The sequence below is a fragment of the Eurosta solidaginis genome, chromosome 3 (assembly GCF_040869045.1).
Source record: "Eurosta solidaginis isolate ZX-2024a chromosome 3, ASM4086904v1, whole genome shotgun sequence".
Classification (NCBI taxonomy): Eukaryota; Metazoa; Arthropoda; class Insecta; order Diptera; family Tephritidae; genus Eurosta; species Eurosta solidaginis.
In genome coordinates, this window is record NC_090321.1 from 236539942 (window position 1) to 236561914 (window position 21973).

Genomic DNA, 21973 nt, shown 5'->3' on the forward strand with positions numbered 1-21973 from the left:
GGGAGTATGAAAGAAGATAAATGTTGCCATGATTTACTTTTCTAAATGGCGTCAAAAATGGCGTTAGAGGTACGTAACACAGTACTGTGCTCTGATATTGTGCCAACACTCATATCGACTTTCGATAATCAGTTATAACACAATTGTGTCAACACAATGTGTTAACACTGCAAAGTGTGCCTGTGCTACTGTGTTAACACTCAAAAAATAGTGTCATTACCCACCACTAACGCGTACTTTTAAGCCAAAGTTGAATGACAGTTATGATATTAAATGATGAAGTAATTGTAAACATAACAAGTAAGGAAGTCTAAGTTCGGGTGAAACCGAACATTACATACCCAGCTGTACACTTGAAATGCTGGTATTGTTTGTTCTGTGTGCTTAATAGTGTCACAAGGCTTCGCAATAATACATATACATATGGTTCTAATCTGAACTAATTTTTCTTCGAGTTATGGCTCCCGATAACACAGAAAATTGCTTAGTCATAAAAGGGACGGTACCACGCCCAGTTTTTTAAATTTGAAGTTTTCCCATTTATTGTTATAAATCCACTTGGGAAATGAAATACCATTGATATAAAGCTCTTTTTTGCAAAGATAAAGCTTATTTTATTCGTCCACGACCCTTTCAAAAATCTTTTATATAAAAGTGGGCGTGGTCCTTAACCGATTTCGTTATTTTTTCTTCAAAGCATTCCTTATAGTAAAGGCCGAATTTTGTTACGATACGTTTAACGATTTTTGATTTATGATTAATAATATTTGTAAAATTGATTTTATCACAAGTGGGCGGTGCCACGCCCATTTTCAATATCAGTCCACACGTCAAATTTCAACATTCTAGGTGTATTATTTACTAAACAATCAGGTTTTTGTGTTTTCCAAAATATTTTATATATAAAAAGTGGGCGTGGTTATCATCCGATTTCGCTCAGTTTCAATACCAATCTATTCTGGGCCCAGATAAGTTCGTGTACCAAATTTGGTGAAGATACCTCAATATTTACTCAAGTTATCGTTACGGACAGACGGACGGACGGACATGGCTCAATCAACTTTTTTTTTCGATGCTGATGATTTTGATATATGGAAGTCTGTATCTATCTCGATTCCTTTATACCTGTACAACCAAACGTTATCCATCAAAGTTATAATACCCTATGTACAAGTACAGTTGGGTATAAAAATATAACAGACAATTCATCATATGGGCAAGGTCAACGTTGCATATGTTTGTTAAAAAAAAAGATAATTAGACGAATTGAAGAAAGCAGAGCTGACCACTTAAGCGTAAAATGTTTAAATTGATAGCATCCGTCGCTTTTGAATGGCGCACAGTTATAGTGCTATTATACACATTTTTATTTGCACGAAAAGGAACTCACTTAGTCTCTTAGAAACGTATGGAGAGCCTAAGATTGAGAAAAGATTATATCGCATAGCTCAAGGCAGAGAAACTACCCTACTCTTCCATATGCGGGAAGGGGATTTTTGGACTGTTGACTAAGCACTTTCTGGGCGGGGTGACATTAAGTCAACGCACAGAAGGTCAAATCACATTATGACCGCTTCAAATGGCCACAAGGTCGTTTGGCTTTATGACCACTTCAAATGGTCATAAAGTCAATGGGCGTTGTGTCCTTTCCTAACTTGATTTTATGACCATTTATAAAGTTTCCGTTTGCCCTTATTAACATTACGGGTATTAAAGATTAGCCCAAAACAAAAGAAAAAACCGTAGAATGGGTTAAGTTGAATATATTCTTCTAATTGTGAAGGAGTTATCACGGGTCCAGCTTTTAGCCCGATTTTGCACTTTAATGAAACCAAAATAAAGAAAAGTGGCGTCGCAGGCGAAGATCGCACGATTTTTGATTCCAAATTTTCTCCAAACATTTGAATAAGTAAACTGTTCTCCAAAACAGCAAAGGAAAGTCGGTAGTGGGTCTTAAGTACATTCAAGTTCATCCAGCCCTAACCAGACGGATCGGCTGCATGCTTAATTCAGGAAGAGTAGATTTAGTTGCCACTGCTTCGCATGCGCATTTCTCTGCGCTCCCTTTCGGCATTCATCAATCGCGTCATCACTAGGGACGCCATTTTACTCACAGCAGTCCAGCAATGGAAGGGATCTAAATTCCTAATGGAAGGCTTCTCTCCAAAAACTCTGTGAACAGAGAGTCTTCGTTATGAGCTGAGCAGAGCTCACAGAGTATATTAATTTTGTTCGCATAGCGGTAATCCGTAACGGCATAAACTAATCGAGATAGATATAGACTTCCATATATCAAAATGATCTAGGCGAAAAAATAAATTCATTTAGCCATGCCCGCCCGTTCGTCCGTCCGTCCGTAAACACGATAACTTGAGTAAATTTTGAGGTATCTTGATGAAATTTGATATGTAAGTTCCTGGGCACTCATCTCAGATTCCTATTTAAAATGAACGAAATCGGACTATAACCACGCCCACTTTTTCGATATCGAAAATTTCGAAAAACCGAAAAAGTGCGATAATTCATTACCAAAGACGGATAAAGCGACGAAACTTGGTAGGTGGCCTTGGTGGTTGACCTTATGACGCGGCAGAGAAAATTAGCAAAATTTTGGACAATGGGCGTGGCACCGCTCACTTTTAAAAGAAGGTAAATTAAAAGTTTTGCAAGCTGTAATTTGGCAGTCGTTGAAGATATTATGATAAAATTTGGCAGAAACGTTACTCCTATTACTATATGTGTTCTAAACAAAAATTTGCAAAATCGGATGAGGAACACGCCCACTTTTTAAAAAGAAAAATTTTTAAAGTCAAATTTTAACAAAAAACTTAATATCTTTACAGTATATAAGTAAATTATGTCAACATTCAACTCCAGTAATGATATGGTGCAACAAAATACAATCCTTGTGTAAGGACATAGCTTCTATGTAACTGGTTTCTGTGAAAATGGACGAAATTGGTTCAAGCCACGCCCAGTTTTTATACACAGGTGTCCACCTATAGAACCAAGGCACACTCCCTTTTAAAATACTCATTAACACCTTTCATTTGATGCCCACATCGTAAAAACACATTGTAGAGTCAGCCCTGGTCCAACTTTATGGCGATATCTCGAAAAGGCGTCCACCTATAGAACTATGGCCCACCCCCTTTTAAAATACTCATTAACACCTTTCATTTGATGCCCATATCGTACAAACACATTCTAGAGTCACCCCTGGTCCACCTTTATAGCGATATCCCGAAATGTCGTCCTCCTATAGAACTATGGCCCACTCCCTTTTAAAATACTCTTTAATACCTTCCATTTGATAACCATGTCATACAAACACATTCCAGGGTTACCCTAGGTTCATTTTCCTACATGACGATGTTCCCTTATTTTGTCTCCAAAGATCTCAGCTGAGTATGTAATGTTCGTTTACACCCGAACTTAGCCTTCCTTACTTGTTTTTATTATATTTTGGGTTAACCGTTTAATGTAATCTCTGATTTTCACACAAACACAACAAAAAATACTAACCTAGTTTTACAGTCATTTTTTAGTTTTGCCCAAATCAGTTTTAACTTCCTGAATTTTGAAGCTTTATAAATAAAACTGCTACTTTACTTAAAAAAAGTTGTTGGTTACATTGGCATTTTTGTGCACACCGGAAGTTGTCTATTAAAACTCATTCATTTATATACAAAAACGTATATACGGTCATAAAAAAGCTGCTATTGTCAATTAATTTGTCCAGCCAACTGTGAGGAAAACAACTCTTGAAAAATAAAAAAAAAAGAACCGAACTGATTTAAAATATATGTATCAACTTTAGATTGCTTACGAATTGTGCATAGATGCATGACACACATCGATGACAGATAAATCATTAACACCAAAACTAACAATGCAAGTTGTAGAATGCAAAAAAGTTGGGACTGAATAATACCAGGCAGACTTATAACTTACAAAAGAGTGAGTAAGTAGTCAGAACCGAAAAAGTTAACCACAAACAAGTAAGGAAGGCTAAGTTCGGGTGTAACCGAACATTTCATACTCAGCTGAGATCTTTGGAGACAAAATAAGGGAAAATCACCATTTAGGAAAATGAACCTAGGGTAACCATGGAATGTGTTTGTATGACATGGGTATCAAAGGGAAGGTATTAAAGAGTATTTTAAAAGGGAGTGGGCCATAGTTCTATAGGAGGACGACATTTCGGGATATCTATTTTACAAAGTTTTTTCTAAAGTTATATTTTGCGTCAATAAACCAAATCAATCACCATGTTTCATCCCTTTTTTCGTATTTGGTATAGAATTATGGCATTTGTTTCATTTTTCGAAATTTTCGATATCGAAAAAGTGGGCGTGGTCATAGTCGGATTTCGCCAAGATAAAGTGAGTTCAGATAAGTACGTGAACTAAGTTTAGTAAAGATATATCGATTTTTGCTCATGTTATCGTGTTAACGGCAGAGCGGAATGATAGACGGTCGACTGTGTATAAAAACTGGGCGTGGCTTCAACCGATTTCGCCAATTTTAACAGAAAACAGTTCTCGTCATAGAAGCTATGCCCTTACCAAATTTCACAAGGATTCATAAATTTTTGTTCGACGCATGGCATTAAAAGTATTCTAGACAAATTAAATGAAAAAGGGCGGAGCCACGCCCATTTTAAAATTTTCTTTTATTTTTGTATTTTGTTGCACCATATCATTACTGGCGTTGAATGTGACATAATTTACTTATATACTGTAAAGATATTAAATTTTTGTTAAAATTTGACTAAAAAAATTTCTTTTTTAAAGAGTGGGCGTGTTAGTCATCTGATTTTGCCAATTCTTATTTAGAACACATATAGTAATAGGAGTAACGTTCCTGCCGAATTTCATCATGATATCTTCAACGACTGCCAAATTACAGCTTGCAAAACTTTTAAATTACCTTCTTTTAAAAGTGGGCGTTACCACGCCCATTGTCCAAAATTTTTCTATATTTCTATTCTGCGTCATAAGGTCAACCCACCTACCAAGTTTCATCGCTTTATCCGTCTTTGGTAATGAGTTATCGCACTTTTTCTGTTTTTCGAAATTTTCGATATCGAAAAAGTGGGCATGGTTATAGTCCGATTTCGTTCATTTTACATAGCGATCTGAGATGAGTGCCCAGGAACTTATCATTCATCAAGATACCTCAAAATTTGCTCAAGTTATCGTGTTTACGGACGGACGGGCGGACATGGCTAAATGAATTTCTTTTTTCGCCCATATCATTTTGATATATAGAAGTCTATATCTATCTCGATTAGTTTATGCCGTTACAGGGTACCGTTATGCGAACAAAATTAATATACTCTATGAGCTCTGCTCAGCTGAGTATAAAAATTAGGGTTAATTTAAAAAAAGCTTACAGTTATTTAACATTCAAAATTTGGACACAGCTTCTGACAGAGTCTATAATTCCATTGCAAATAAATGAAATTTATTATTTTATCCAATTTAATATTTCTCGTATAAAATAGAACATCAGTGCATTGCTCTCAAGTTTAAATTCTCCTGTGCAACATGCAGCTAATTCATTTCAGCCTTTGCAATCAAAAAATCAATTATTAAATCCCGTTTTAATATTAAAAACAAATATTGCCTTTATTAATTCAAATTCTACGTTTTCCAATTGTGTGGTTTGTGCCGCCAGACTATGTACATTTCATTCGAAAAATTCACTTTGCTGTTGACCCAGTTAATCGAAAGCAAAAACCACTATCATCATCAGCAACCAACAGGCAGGCAACTAAGAGAGCATAAATACATAATGCATTACTCATACGCCCCACTCCCACACCCCACAGCTGATAAGCTGAGCAAACCACAATTTCAACTTAAAGCTGTTCAAGTCTTTAAAGCGCATTACGTTGTGCAAAAAGGGAAACAAGTAAAAGGGAGTTTTTGTATAGAGTAAAGCTAGTATATGTATAGTAGGGTGTTTCAAAAAATTACAAAAATTGCTTGATTTTCGTTATTTCTTAAAATATCACTTTTTTAAGACAAGAACAATTTAACACAAAGGGCGCTAATTTTCATTTGAAAAAATGGCTGACATGAAGAACTGTCTGAAGCTGGCCGCTGGCCATTTGGTGTCAAATATGTTTCTTTTATGTCACATAACAGATTCGAAGTCGAAAAAGCTCGGAAAGTTTGGTCAAAACCTCACCTCAAATTTTGTTTTCTCCATTATTTCGCAACCCCGTCGGTCCCGTTGTTTGACATGCTGTGGTCTAATTATATTGATAGAAATCCAGGTGGAAAACGAAGGAAGAAAGTGAAGTCAGTTGGCAACCGGTGGGCAATTCCCCCTTTTCCGTTACTTTTCATTTTAACTGTTAACTCATAGTCTAAGCGGACTGCACTGACAAGCACCCAGTGAAAACCAAGCATTACCCATTTCGATACCTGATATGAATTCTTTGGTTTTTACAAGCGAAATTAATAATGAAAACAACGGATTTTAAGAGGAAAAACTAAAAACCACCGGATTTTCTACTTTAAGGTTCAAATCATATGGAATGAGTTGAAGATCTGGCAACATTGTGATCATTATTAAGTACAAACACCCATATTGGCAAATTTTTATTTTCAAAAAAACAAACAAAAACAAGTAAGGAAGGTTAAGTTCGGGTGTAACCGCACATTACATACTCAGTTGAGAGCTATTGTGACAATATAAGGGAAAATAACCATGTAGGAAAATGAACCGAGGGAAACCCTGGAATGTGTTTGTATGACATGTGTATCAAACGAAAGGCATTAAAGAGTATTTTATGAGGGAGTGGGCCATAGTTCTATAGGTGGACGCCATTTAGGGATATAGCCATAAATGTGGATCAGGGTTGACTCTAGAATGCGTTTGTACGATATGGGTATCAAATTAAAGGTGTTAATGAGTATTTTAAAAGGGAGTAATCCTTAGTTCCATAGGTGGACGCCGTTTCGAGATATCGCCACAAAGGTGGAACAGGGGTGACCCTAGAATTTGTTTGTACAATATGGGCATCAAACGAATGGTGTTAATGAGTATTTTAAAAGGGAGTGGGCCTTAGTTCTATAGGTGGATGCCGTTTCGAAATATCGCCATAAAGGTGGACCAGGGTTGAATCTAGAATGTGTTTGTACGATAGGGGTATCAAATTAAAGGTCACCGTGGTGTGATGGTAGCGTGCTCCGCCTATCACACCGTATGCCCTGGGTTCGCACCCCGGGCAAAGCAACATCAAAATTTTAGAAATAAAGTTTTTCAATTAGAAGAAAATTTTTCTAAGCGGGGTCGCCCCTCGGCAGTGTTTGGCAAGCGCTCCGGGGTGTATTTCTGCCATGAAAAGCTCTCAGTGAAAACTCATCTGCCTTGCAGATGCCGTTCGGAGTCGGCATAAAACACGTAGGTCCCCGTCCGGCCAATTTGTAGGGAAAATCAAGAGGAGCACGACGCAAATTGGAAGAGAAGCTCGGCCTTAGATCTTTTCGGAGGTTATCGCGCCTTACATTTATTTATTTATTTAATGAGGGTTTTAAAAGGGAGTGGTGGTTGTTGTATAGTTGGTCGCCTTTTCGAGATATCGCCATAAAGGTGGACCAGGGGTGACTCTAGAATGCGTTTGTACGATATGGGTATCAAAAGAAAGGTGTTAATAAGTATTTTAAAAGGGAGTAATCCTTAGTCCCATAGGTGGACGCCGTTTCGAGATATCGCCATAAAGGTGGACCAGGGGTGACCCTAGAATTTGTTTGTACAATATGGGCATCAAACAAAGGTGTTAATGAGTATTTTAAAAGGGAGTGGGCCTTAGTTCTATAGGTGGACGCCGTTTCGAAATATCGCCATAAAGGTGGACCAGGGGTGACTCTAGAATGTGTTTTTACGATATGGGTATCAAATTAAAGGTATTAATGAGGGTTTTAAAAGGGAGTGGTGGTTGTTGTATAGGTGGTCGCATTTTCGAAATATCGCCATAAAGGTGACCAGGGGGACTCTAAAATGAGTTTGTACGATATGGGTATCAAATTAAAGGTATTAATGAGGATTTTAAAAGGGAGTGGTGGTTGTTGTATAGGTGGTCGCATTTTCGAAATATCGCCATAAAGGTGGACCAGGGGTGACTCTAGAATTTGTTTGTACAATATGGGTATCAAAAGAAAGGTGTTAATGAGTATTTTAAAAGGGAGTAATCCTTAGTTCCTTAGGTGGACGCCGTTTCGAGATATCGCCATAAAGGTGGGCCAGGGGTGACTCTAGAATTCGTTTGTGCAATATGGGTATCAAACGAAAGGAGTTAATGAGTATTTTAAAAGGGAGTGGGCCTTAGTTCTACAGGTGGACGCCTTTCGAGGTATCGCAATAAAGGTGGACCAGGGGTGACTCTAGGCTTTGTTAGTGCGATATGGGTATCAAATGAAAGGTGTAATGAGTATTTTTAAAAGGAGTGGGCCTTCGTTCTATAGGTGTTCGCCTTTTCGAGATATCGCCATAAAGGTGGACCAGGGGTGACTTTAGAATATGTTTGTACGATATGGGTATCAAAACGAAAGGAGTTAATGAGTATTTTAAAAGGGAGTGGCCTTAGTTCTATAGGTGGACGCCTTTCGAGATATCGCTATAAAGGTGGACAGGGGTGGCTCTAAAATGAGTTTGTACGATATGGGTATCAAATTAAAGGTATTAATGAGAGTTTAAAAGGGAGTGGTGGGTAGTTGTATATGTGAAGGCGTTTTCCAGATATCGACCAAAATGTGGACCAGGGTGACCCAGAACATCATCTGTTGGATACCGCTAATTTATTTATATATGTAATACCTGCCAAGATTTTAAGGGTTTTTTATTTCGCCCTGCAGAACTTTTTCATTTTCTTCTACTTAATATGGTAGGTGTCACAACCATTTTATAAAGTTTTTCTAAAGTTATATTTCGCTTCAATAAAACAATCCAATTACCTTACCATGTTTCATCCCTTTTTTCGTATTTGGTATAGAATTATGGCATTTTTTTTCATTTTTCGTAATTTTCGATATCGAAAAAGTGGGCGTGGTCATAATCGGATTTCTTTCATTTTTCACACCAAGATAGTGAGTTCAAGTATGCACGTGAACTAAGTTCATTAAAGATATGTCGATTTTTGCTCAAGTTATCGTGTTAACGGCCATGCGGAAGGACAGACGGACGACTGTGTATAAAAACTGGGCGTGGCATCAACCGATTTCGCCCATTTTCACAGAAAAGAGTTAACGTCATAAAATCTATGCCCCTACCAAATTTCAAAAGGATTGTGGTTAATTTTTGTTCGACTTATGGCGTTAAAAGTATCCTAGACAAATTAAATGAAAAAGGGCGGAGCCACGCCCATTTTGAAATTTTCTTTTATTTTTGTATTTTGTTGCACTATATCATTACTGGAGTTGAATGTTGACATAATTTACTTATATGCTGTAAAGATATTAAATTTTTTGTTAAAATTTTACTTTAAAAAAAATTTTTTTTTTAAAGTGGGTGTGGTCCTTCTCCGATTATGCTAATTTTTATTAAGCGTACATATAGTAATAGGAGTAACGTTCCTGCCAAATTTCATCATGATATCTTCAACAACTGCCAAATTACAGCTTGCAAAAGTTTTAAATTACCTTCTTTTAAAAGTGGGCGGTGCCACGCCCATTGTCCAAAATTTTACTAATTTTCTATTCGGCGTCATAAGTTCAACTCATCTACCAAGTTTCATCGCTTTATCTCTCTTTTGTAATGAATTATCGCAATTTTTCGGTTTTTCGAAATTTTCGATATCGAAAAAGTGGGCGTGGTTATAGTCCGATATCGTTCATTTTAAATAGCGATCTGAGATGGATGCTCAGGAACCTACATACCAAATTTCATCAAGATACCTCAAAATTTACTCAAGTTATCGTGTTAACGGACGGACGGACGGACGGACGGACGGACATGGCTCAATCAAATTTTTTTTCGATCCTGATTATTTTGATATATGGAAGTCTATATCTATCTCGATTCCTTTATATATGTACAACCAACCGTTATCCAATCAAACTTAATATACTCTGTGAGCTCTGCTCAACTGAGTATACAAATTATTGCTTTTTTCCTAGGTTTACCTAGCAAGAAAACATGAAGACCGAAGTTTCATTCTCCAGCTCAAAAACGCGACAGATTTGCTCATAGGATAGATTCAACTTATTAAGGTAATATCGTAGATTACAGTGTCCCATATAGTACCGAGTGAGAGTTCGTAGGTCCTCACTGCTTAGATCCAAGAGTTTCGCTGACACCCTCTTGTTATTGTATTAACGATAAAAACGCTCCCCGAAGGTTTTGCGCAGTGTTATCGATGTTGATGGTCCTTTTCCGGACATAGATCCGGTACGTTTCGGTAACAAAGCACAAATTAAGGTACCATTCCGACGATTAATATGACCACATTAAACCTTCTAGGCCATTGGTTTCCCTAGTGTGTCCCTTTATGGGTCCACAAAAGAGCTCGGGACCATAGAATGTTACTAAAGCAGCCTGTTCATAACCTACATGTCGCTGATTTCCGAGAACCCCTTCTAACAAAACTTGTGCAAACGATTTTTGTTTTTTTTTTTGCTGGCAAGTGTATGTGATTGTACATACATTAAAGCAGCCAGGATATGAAAAGAAGCTGTTGAAAACAATAGTTCAACTACAATTGGATTTCAGCAAAGGACATCTGACCACATTGGTGGTTATTTGTAGATATGATGACAGATGATGAAATTGGAAACAAATAAGGCACAGGTAGAAAAGTTAAAAGATGAGCTGACATTAAGAGTTTGTGTGTATTTTGATGTATTAAGAGCCCAAAATGAGTGTATTTCTCTTTTTACAATAATCGTCCGATATCAGCCTTTTATCATACAGCATGTGAGCCTAAACAGGAGTTCGATCAGACACCTATTAAGCTGATAACTGAGTTCTTATCTGATTCTTTTCGGAATCATTTATGTGCATTATATACGGCCTGGGCCCGAAATCAATTTTTTAAATGGCAATAGCTTTGAAATGGGCAATCGGTTTAGGGAAATATGTGAAATGGTGAATACCAGTACTGATTAGATCCATAACATATTATCATATATTATAATTTTTACGAATTCTTTGACAGTTTCTGATTTATCGTTTGAGTGAAATTGCTTTTCGATCACGGATCGTATAACAGGTTAGGGCGGGCTTTTGACGCTAGGCATTAAAAATGGGGAAGCCTTGTTGGAAAAGGAACCATTTGGGAGGAAACCCTTAAAGGTGGGGTATACCGACGTCAGCGCTAACTCAAAACTCGTACACTCGACACACCAGTCAGGGTATATCGCGGAGCCAATTTGTGGTTGCAATCAAAAAAGTCCAAAATACTTACTTATATTATTAATTTTCGATAGTTTTTAGACAAGGCGAAGCATTCTTGAAAGAATAAGCGCCGATACAAATTTTCAAACGGAACAGCAAGCAAGAAATGTTTTGATTACTTCAAACCCAGCAAATATTCTGAGTCAAAAAAAAAGTCAGAAAGTGGTCCTAATTTGGATTGTTTACGATAATTATTAGCTTATTTATAAGCCTGTAATGAATGTATTTCCTTTCTTGCGATGGTCGCCCGATATGAGCCTTAATTCATATATATTGTAACGAATTTAGTGCAATTCGGCTTATTTGCAACCTTTTACTAACGTTCGTATCGCTAAACTGTTGAATAAATAACTCTAATATTCAAAAATGCAAAATGGCCTTTATTAAAGTACTTCACAATTACACTGATACTTAAATCAAACTGATTGCCATGCATCAGCTGGGGCTGCTTTTATACTCTTCGGTTTCCTCGTTTGCATATTTCTAGGCGTTTCTAGAATTTACTACTTGTTTACCAGCTATAACTACAGATGCACGATTATAGCTTCTCGCATAGCTTTCGTTATGCGCGCGGTATGGACGTACAAAATTCTGCTCGGGAAAAGTTAACTAAAATAATAGTAAAACGCTCCTAAAAAATGTTGAATATCGCTGCAATTGTGAGATAGAGACTCAATAAGTGTTTTATAATAATTTTGCTAGAAATAAAGTGAAACTATTTTATATTTAAACGGTTTTAATCTATATTATTAATTTAAAAGTGCTCAAAATAAAAATAATTAAACCACAAACGCGGATAAACAAACGGGAAAGGGACAAAGAGGAAAATTATGGGTGTGTGTGCTAAATGCAATGGTGGTATCAGATGGGAAAGTGGTATACCGTGCGAAGGTGTGTGTGGTAAAATATACCATGATAGCGTTCAATGCTCAGGAGTTGATAAATACAGCTCAAAAATTATTGGCGAGAAAAACAATATGGTTCGGTTTATGCGTGATGAATGTGTAACATATATTCAAAACGTTGACTTGGTGTTACAAGAGATGCAGGTTAATGTGAAAAAAAAATAACTCAATTCTAAGTGAGTATAAGCTTGAGTTTGAAAGTGTAATGAAAACAAGCCAAAATGAAATAAAAGCTCTATTGGAAGCAGTTGAGAGTCGTTACACTCAACGTGCTGCGATGATAGAAAAATCGCAAAAGTAATTTGAAAAGAAAATAGGAGAAATGAAAAGTTTATATTCCATGGTTGAAGAGATAAAAAATAAAACTGATTTAATAGGCAAAGGCAGTGAAAAGGTACAGAATATGGTTGAAGAAGTGAAAAAGCAGGCAGAGTTAATTGGTAAAGACAATGAAAAAGTGCATACTGAAATAAAAAAAAATAAACAGCAATAATAATGAAAAGAGAGTGTCATATGCAGATGCCATAAAAAATAATAATAAAAAGAGTGAAGTACCACAGCTTAAAAAAGACGTCGCAATAATTGAAACCGAAAGGAAAACAAACAAGTGAAAAAACAAGTAAGGAAGGTTAAGTTCGGGTGTAACCGAACATTACATACTCAGTTGAGAGCTATGGTGACAACATAAGGGAAAATAACCATGTAGGAAAATGAACCGAGGGAAACCCTGGAATGTGTTTGTATGACATGCGTATCAAATGAAAGGCATTAAAGAGTATTTTAAGAGCAAGTGGGCCATAGTTCTATAGGTGGACGCCATTTAGGGATATAGCCATAAAGGTGGATCAGGGTTGACTCTAGAATGCGTTTGTACGATATGGGTATCAAATGAAAGGTGTTAATGAGTATTTTAAAAGGGAGTAATCCTTAGTTCCATAGGTGGACGCCGTTTCGAGATATCGCCACAAAGGTGGACCAGGGGTGACTCTAGAATGTGTTTGTACGATATGGGTATCAAATTATAGGTATTAATGAGGGTTTTAAAAGGGAGTGGTGGTTGTTGTATAGGTGGTCGCCTTTTCGAGATATCGCCATAAAGGTGGACCAGGGGTGACTCTAGAATGCGTTTGTACGATATGGGTATCACATGAAAGGTGTTAATGAGTATTTTAAAAGGGAGTAATCCTTAGTTCCATAGGTGGACGCCGTTTCGGGATATCGCCATAAAGGTGGACCAGGGGTGACCCTAGAATTTGTTTGTTCAATATGAGCATCAAACGAATGGTGTTAATGAGTATTTTAAAAGGGAGTGGGCCTTAGTTCTATAGGTGGATGCCGTTTCGAAATATCGCCATAAAGGTGGACCAGGGGTGACTCTAGAATGTGTTTGTACGATATGGGTATCAAATTAAAGGTATTAATGAGGGTTTTAAAAAGGAGTGATGGTTGTTGTATAGGTGGTCGCCTTTTCGAGATATCGCCATAAAGGTGGACCAGGGGTGACTCTAGAATGCGTTTGTACGATATGGGTATCAAATGAAAGGTGTTAATGAGTATTTTAAAAGGGAGTAATGCTTAGTTCCATAGGTGGACGCCGTTTCGAGATATCGCCATAAAGGTGGACCAGGGGTGACCCGAGAATTTGTTTGTACAATATGGGTATCAAAAGAAAGGTGTTAATGAGTATTTTAAAAGGGAGTAATCCTTAGTTCCATAGGTGGACGCCGTTTCGAGATATCGCCATAAAGGTGGACCAGGGGTGACCCTAGAATTTGTTTGTACAATATGGGTATCAAAAGAAAGGTGTTAATGAGTATTTTAAAAGGGAGTGGGCCTTAGTTCTATAGGTGTACGCCTTTTCGAGGTATCGCAATAAAGGTGGACCAGGGGTTAGACTTTGTTTGTACGATATGGGTATCAAATGAAAGGTGTTAACGAGTATTTTTAAAAGGGAGTGGGCCTTCGTTCTATAGGTGGATGCCGTTTCGAAATATCGCCATAAAGGTGGACCAGGGGTGACTCTAGAATGTGTTTGTACGATATGGGTATCAAATTAAAGGTATTAATGAGGGTTTTAAAAGGGAGTGATGGTTGTTGTATAGGTGGTCGCCTTTTCGAGATATCGCCATAAAGGTGGACCAGGGGTGACTCTAGAATGCGTTTGTACGATATGGGTATCAAATGAAAGGTGTTAATGAGTATTTTAAAAGGGAGTAATCCTTAGTTCCATAGGTGGACGCCGTTTCGAGATATCGCCATAAAGGTGGACCAGGGGTGACCCTAGAATTTGTTTGTACAATATGGGTATCAAATGAAAGGTGTTAATGAGTATTTTAAAAGGGCGTGGGACTTAGTTCTATAGGTGGACGCCTTTTCGAGATATCGCCATAAAGGTGGACCAGGGGTGACTCTAGAATAAGTTTGTACGATATGGGTATCAAATTAAAGGTATTAATGAGAGTTTTAAAAGGGAGTGGTGGTAGTTGTATATGTGAAGGCATTTTCCAGATATCGACCAAAATGTGGACCAGGGTGACCCAGAACATCATCTGTTGGATACCGCTAATTTATTTATATATGTAGTACCTGCCAAGATTTTAAGGGTTTTTTATTTCACCCTGCAGAACTTTTTCTTTTTCTTCTACTTAATATGGTAGGTGTCACAACCATTTTATAAAGTTTTTTCTAAAGTTATATTTCGCGTCAATAAAACAATCCAATTACCTTACCATGTTTCATCCCTTTTTTCGTATTTGGTATAGAATTATGGCATTTTTTTCATTTTTCGTAATTTTCGATATCGAAAAAGTGGGCGTGGTCATAGTCGGATTTCGTTCATTTTTCATACCAAGATAAAGTGAGTTCAAGTAAGCGCGTGAACTAAGTTCATTAAAGATATGCCGATTTTTGCTCAAGTTATCGTGTTAACGGCCATGCGGAAGGACAGACGGACGACTGTGTATAAAAACTGGGCGTGGCATCAACGGATTTCGCCCATTTTCACAGAAAACAGTTAACGTCATAAAATCTATGCCCCTACCAAATTTCAAAAGGATTGGTTAATTTTTGTTCGAATTATGGCGTTAAAAGTATCCTAGACAAATTAAATGAAAAAGGGCGGAGCCACGCCCATTTTGAAATTTTCTTTTATTTTTGTATTTTGTTGCACCATATCATTACTGGAGTTGAATGTTGACATAATTTACTTATATACTGTAAAGATATTAAATTTTTTGTTAAAATTTTACATACTGTAAAGATATTAAATTTTTTGTTGAAATTTTACTTTAAAAAAAATTTTTTTTTAAAGTAGGCGTGGTCCTTCTCCGATTTTGCTAATTTTTATTAAGCGTACATATAGTAATAGCAGTAACGTTCCTGCCAAAGTTCATCATGATATCTTCAACGACTGCCAAATTACAGCTTGCAAAACTTCTAAATTACCTTCTTTTAAAAGTGGGCGGTGCCACGCCCATTGTCCAAAATTTTACTAATTTTCTATTCTGCGTCATATGTTCAACTCATCTACCAAGTTTCGTCGCTTTATCTGTCTTTTGTAATGAATTATCGCACTTTTTCGGTTTTTCGAAATTTTCGATATCGAAAAAGTGGGCGTGGTTATAGTCCGATATCGTTGATTTTAAATAGCGATCTGAGATGAGTGCTCAGGAATCTACATACCAAATTTCATCAAGATACCTCGAAATTTACTCAAGTTATCGTGTTAACGGACGGACGGACATGGCTCAATCAATTTTTTTTTCGATCCTGATTAATTTGATATATGGAAGTCTATATCTATCTCGATTCCGTTATATATGTACAACCAACCGTTATCCAATCAAACTTAATATACTCTGTGAGCTCTGCTCAACTGAGTATAACAAAGCAAGATCTGAACAACAAGGTGGATCCGAAAAACCTAAAGTTTTCAAATATCGAAACAAGAAATAATGGGGTGATGGTAATCCATAGTGAAAATAATGATGAGCGTGAAAAAATAAAAGTAGCAATTGAAAACAACATTGGTAGAGAATACGAAGTAAAAGTGCCTGATCAGATTCGTCCAAGCTTTGTAGTCAGGGGCATAATTATTAAATATGAAAATGATATGCTAATAGACACCATAAAAAAACAAAATGAATGTGTAAGCAAGAGTTCACTAAAAATTGTAAAAAAAATTGAGAGAAAACGAGGTAACACAATGGTGCAAGATATAATTTTTGAAATTGATAAAGAGGACTTTTCCAAGATTTTGGCAGCTGAGAGAATCAACATCGGGTGGGAAAGATGCAAAGTGTATGACGCGATTAGCGTACTAATGTGCTACAAATGTAAAAGTTTCAATCATAGAGCATCAGATTGTAAAAGCGATGAAGCCTGCAATAGGTGCCATGGAAAACATAGCTCAAAAACGTGTGAAGAAACCCCCATAAATAAATGCCTAAATTGTATAAAGGCCAAAGAAAAGTTGAAGTTAGAAATAGACATTAATCACGACACATTTGATAAAGAGTGCCCATGCTATATCAATAAATTACAAATAAAAAAACAAAAGCTCGGTTATTAGCAATTAAGAAATAATGAAGGCACCAATATAAAAGTACAAAATAGAGAGAAAGCAGAGTTCAAGTGTATATACCTCAATACTAACAGTATTACGGCAAACAAAGCCGAAGTCCAAAGAATGGTGGAAGAAGAAAATCCTAGTATTGTGTTATGTGCTGAAACCCACACCACAGAGAATAGAAGTGAAACAGAAATAAATATTATTGGATATAATCACGTTAGATGCGATTCGCATAGCCGACACACAGGTGGTGTCCTTATATACATTCATAAATCGATCGAATTTAAAGTAGTATTTAATAACAGTATTAATAATAACCTATGGTGTATTGTGATTAAAACCCTAAAAAATACGATTAAATGGAAAATTGGTGTAGTATACCACTCACCAAACACAAGCGATGCTGAATTTATAAACCATATGGGCGAGGTGCTAGAAGAATATTTTTGTGAAATAGAAAACAATATTATTATAGGCGATTTTAACATAAATGTGAATGAACAGTCAACGTACACAAACCAGCTAAATCATACATTGGCGATAGCATCAATGCACCAACTAATTAAGTTTAATACAAGGGTAACAGAAGTGTCACAGACAAAAATAGACCTTTATAGTAACAATGATAAAATTGAAATAAAAAATCTAGAAAACCATAGAATATCAGACCATGAAACGATTTGCTTCAAAATGCCCGTTCAAGAAAGACACAAAATGAGAATATATGAAAACCGCGTATGCTGGGATAATTATACAAAGGAAACTGAATCAAATAAATGTGGAGCAGCTGTTGAGAACAGCAACTAATTTAAAAAATAAGTATGGAGGAAAAAAACTGGTAACAGAAGGTGTATATAAAGACAGTATGGAATATTTTGGATACGCTTATACATGTATTGTTAATGAGAGCTTTAGAGAAGGTGTAGTCCCAGCATGCTGGAAAACATCGACAGTGATACCAGTTGAAAAAGTTAGAGGGACTGAAAACCCAGAGGAGATACGGCCTATTAATACGTTGCCTAGTGATGAAAATATTTTAGAGAAAATCGTAAAAGACCAGCTTCTCGATTACCTGAATAAAAATCAAATTATTATATGCGAACAATCAGGGTTCAGAACCAAACACTCTTGTGAAAGCGCTCTAAACCTGGTTATAGCGGAATGGAAAGAAAGCCTATCAAACAAGTTAGTAACAGTGTCGGTCTTCCTGGACCTAAAAAGGGCATTTGAAACCATTGACAGGGTCATCCTACTGAGGAAACTGTATAACATTGGGGTACGTAATACAGCACTGCGTTGGTTTAAAAGCTACCTTTCTGGCAGAAAACAGCAAACCATAATTAGAAGCACATCGTCACCGGAAGTTGATGTTGACATAGGTCTTCCACAAGGATCTATTCTTGCTACAATATTATTCATTGTATATATAAACGATATAAAGAGCTGTCTTAGCCACTGCAAGATACGACTCTTCGCAGATGATGCATTATTGACAATAAGTTGTTCGTCGGAGATAGAAGCTATAACTAAAATGCAAGCGGACTTGAATGCTGTTTATAACTGGTTGTGTCAAAATAAGCTTAAAATAAATATTGAAAAAAAGAAATGGATGACCATGAGAAGAAAGAATGCAGAAGAAAATAATATAGCCTTGAAATAGCAAATAGTACCATACAAAAAGTCAAAGAAATTAAATACCTAGGAATTATAATTGATGAGAAACTTAAGTTCGATAAGCATCTTAAATATACAGAGGCAAAAATATCAAAAAAGATTGGATTTATGTTCCGCACATGCAAGCACGTCAGCAAATATTATAAAGTTATGGTTTATAGGTCCATTATAGAACCTCATTTCATATACTGCCCTACGATATTATTCATGTTAGCCGACTCGAACATCGCAAAACTTCAGGTGAAACAAAATAAAGCAATGCGGTTTATTCTTAGAAAATGATATGATACCCCACTCATTGTATACTACACTCTAAAATTTATACACAACATGGAACTAGGCAATCTGCCGAAATATTTAAATGACCGAGTAACATACAACAGCGAGGTTCATGACTACCACACAATAATAACTTTAACTTTAACCTTAACTTTAACTTTAACTTTAACTTTGACCTTAACTTTAACTTTCATTTTAACTTTAACTTTAACTTTATTTTTAACTTTAACTTTCTCTTGAACTTTAACATTCACTTTAACTTTAACCTTAACTTAACTTTAACTTTAACAACTTTAACTTTAAATTTAACTTTAACTTTAACTTTAACTTTAACTGTAACTTCAACTTTAACTTTAACTTCAACTTTAACTTTATTTTCAACTTTAACTTAAACTTTCGCTTTAACTTTAACATTCACTTTAACTTTAACTTTAACTTTAAGTTTAACTTTAACTTTAACTTTAACTTTAATTTTACATTTAACTTTAACTTTAACTTCAACTATAACTTTAACCTTAACTTTAACTTTAGCTTCAACTTTGACTTTAACTTTAACTTTAACCTTAACTTTAACTTTAACTTCCACTGTAACTTTAAATTTATTTTTAACTTTAACTTTAACTTTCGCTTTAACTTTAACATAAAGTAATATATACTACGAGGGATTGAGAGAGGACAACGATCTACCATCTGAAATAAAACAATGTCCAAATATCAATAAATTTAACAAATTATTATATAACTATTGCAAAGCACTACCATTTAGATAATGATCTCATACATACATGTACCTAATTTAGGTCTATAAGACCGTAAATAAATAAAGAAATAAATAGCCATATGCGCGTGTATATGTGAGTGATACTTCCACCGATGATTGCCTACTTTCGGGAGTACCTCAGATATTGCATGTGTTTGTGCGTTTCTCTCCGCTGCTTGTATGAACATATGTGTAGACATAATGATTGATTTTTTTATGTGCATACAAGTCACTGCTTAGTATCGGCTTAGAGATGCTAGTATCCGTAAGTGTTGCTAATATTCGTCACAATATTATAAGTCTGAATAGGAGTCATATATGACACTTAGTTTAATAATTTTCATAGCTTTATCAAATCGGAGTGATAAAAGACTCCTATATGATCATATTTCTGAGGCACACACATTTCGTACTCATATCGGATACCTAAATTATGAGTGTTTGTATGTATGAATGTTTGGGTGGTAAAAAGCAAATTTTATCAAAATTAAATATGTATTGTGTCCTAAAATTGCTTTGTTCGCCGAACACTCTTGGCATAAGACTCATACTTGTCACCTTATCAGAATCATAAATGAAAGGATTCCTATATAATTATATTTATGAGACTCACAGTTCTCACATATTTCAGACTCATTTCGTGCTCCCAAGTTGAGAATGCCCCAATAATGTTTGAGGGGAAGTTTTAAGTTCTAAATTCAATTGCACCGTCAAAAGTTTATTGATATCTTTGTATGTTGCATAATTTTTTAATATTTTAAATACCCCGTTTCATATTCGTCAAGACAACTTTGTACTGAAATTTTTTATTTAATATCTTAGAGCAGGGATGGGTCTATTTTCGGCTCCTAAATTAGTTTCAGTGCAAGCGAGTGCTGGGTTAGACGTTTGTGTGTTTTGCGGTGTTAGGGGAGTAAAAAATACATTGGAAATATCGTGCGCTTTGCCTCAAACGATATTCATCGCAAGAAGGTTGCGGAAACACTAAAAAACTGAAATGATAATATTCTCTCTCAACCTCGAAAACCAATTCCCAAACTGTGTTGTAATAGTACGAAAACAAAAACATACATTTTTTTGCAAGAAATACGAAAAACGGAATAACCATAGACTGAAGTCGACTCTATTTATGTTAAGCAGCGCATTATTGACATTCATTTCGCCTTCACATACATTTAATTATATGCAAGCCGATACATTTTGGAATATATATATAAAAGTATTTAAAAATGTATTTTTAAAGTAGTAGCATTAGAGGAAGTAGTACTAGTAAAACGTACTAATGCACGTTTCGTATACAATCGTCAGACTTTTTGGCAGTGTTGCCGTGAGCCTAGAAAGAAATGTATCTGTTTACAAATAAAAAAGGTACCAATCGCATAAACAACGACTAATTTTACCGGTCTTATTATAAACATAACTGCTTTCATTTATAAATTTCAAATTATGGAGGAGTTTTCAAATTTCTTCAGCTCACATACATATATCGTTAAATCCACACTGCAAAAATTGTTGGAGCAATTGTGTGAGCATGTGTGTTTAATTTACGGCGACCATTTTACTAATTTTAAAACTTACTTTGTTTATGATTTGAATCATAAAAGAACTTTTAAAATTGCAACTGACGAGTTGTGAAACACAAAAGCGTCATTACAAATTTGTGGCCTTTAGTTCGAGCGAAGCCGCCGGTAAATAAAGGCTAGTTTATCCTAAAACGCTTAATAATTTGAACATAATATGAGCGATGGCAGATCTATTTTCCAGATATGTATAAGGCCAAATACTCTCTCGTTATCAGTCTTATGTGTGTTTGTATATTATTCTCTTCCTGTGTTCTTCGCTTCACATACCTGCACTTGATCGTCCCTCACCTAGCACTTAAATGTGCAAAGCGTGCCCATCGGTGTCTTAGAGGGGTTTTAAAATATTTTGGAAATAAAACCAGGTAAACTCAGTCCGCATATTTCGCTGTTATGTTTTTACGTACAGCTGTACAAGGCACACGTACGGACATACTTATATACATATGCAAGCATATTACATGATAATAAATGAATGTTTATGGCTCGCCTCAAATCATCTGTAACAATCACATCAAAATTAATGGTTAGTGAAAATTACACTTTAATGAGATATTAGGAAACTTAAAGGAAAAACGTAAATAAGAAAATGTGTTGAGAAGGGAAAACTTGTGGCAAAGAAACGAATGGCTGCTCAACACTTCAAACGTGATGAATGCTGCACAAAAGTAATTAATGGCACTTAATGGTCAGACATTCGTTCAAACTTGTGTGCGAGTCAAATTAGCTATGATTTTGTACAAATATTAGCAGGCGCCTAATGTCATAAAAGCAGCATTTTCATGTTTTTAACTGAGTT

General features: G+C 35.8%; 1 protein-coding gene across 4 annotated transcripts in view; it reads right to left on the bottom strand.

The window, feature by feature from the left end:
• LRR (Leucine-rich repeat) overlaps nt 1-21973 on the bottom strand; it is a 446397-nt gene that overhangs the window by 310565 nt on the left and 113859 nt on the right. The window lies entirely within an intron of this gene.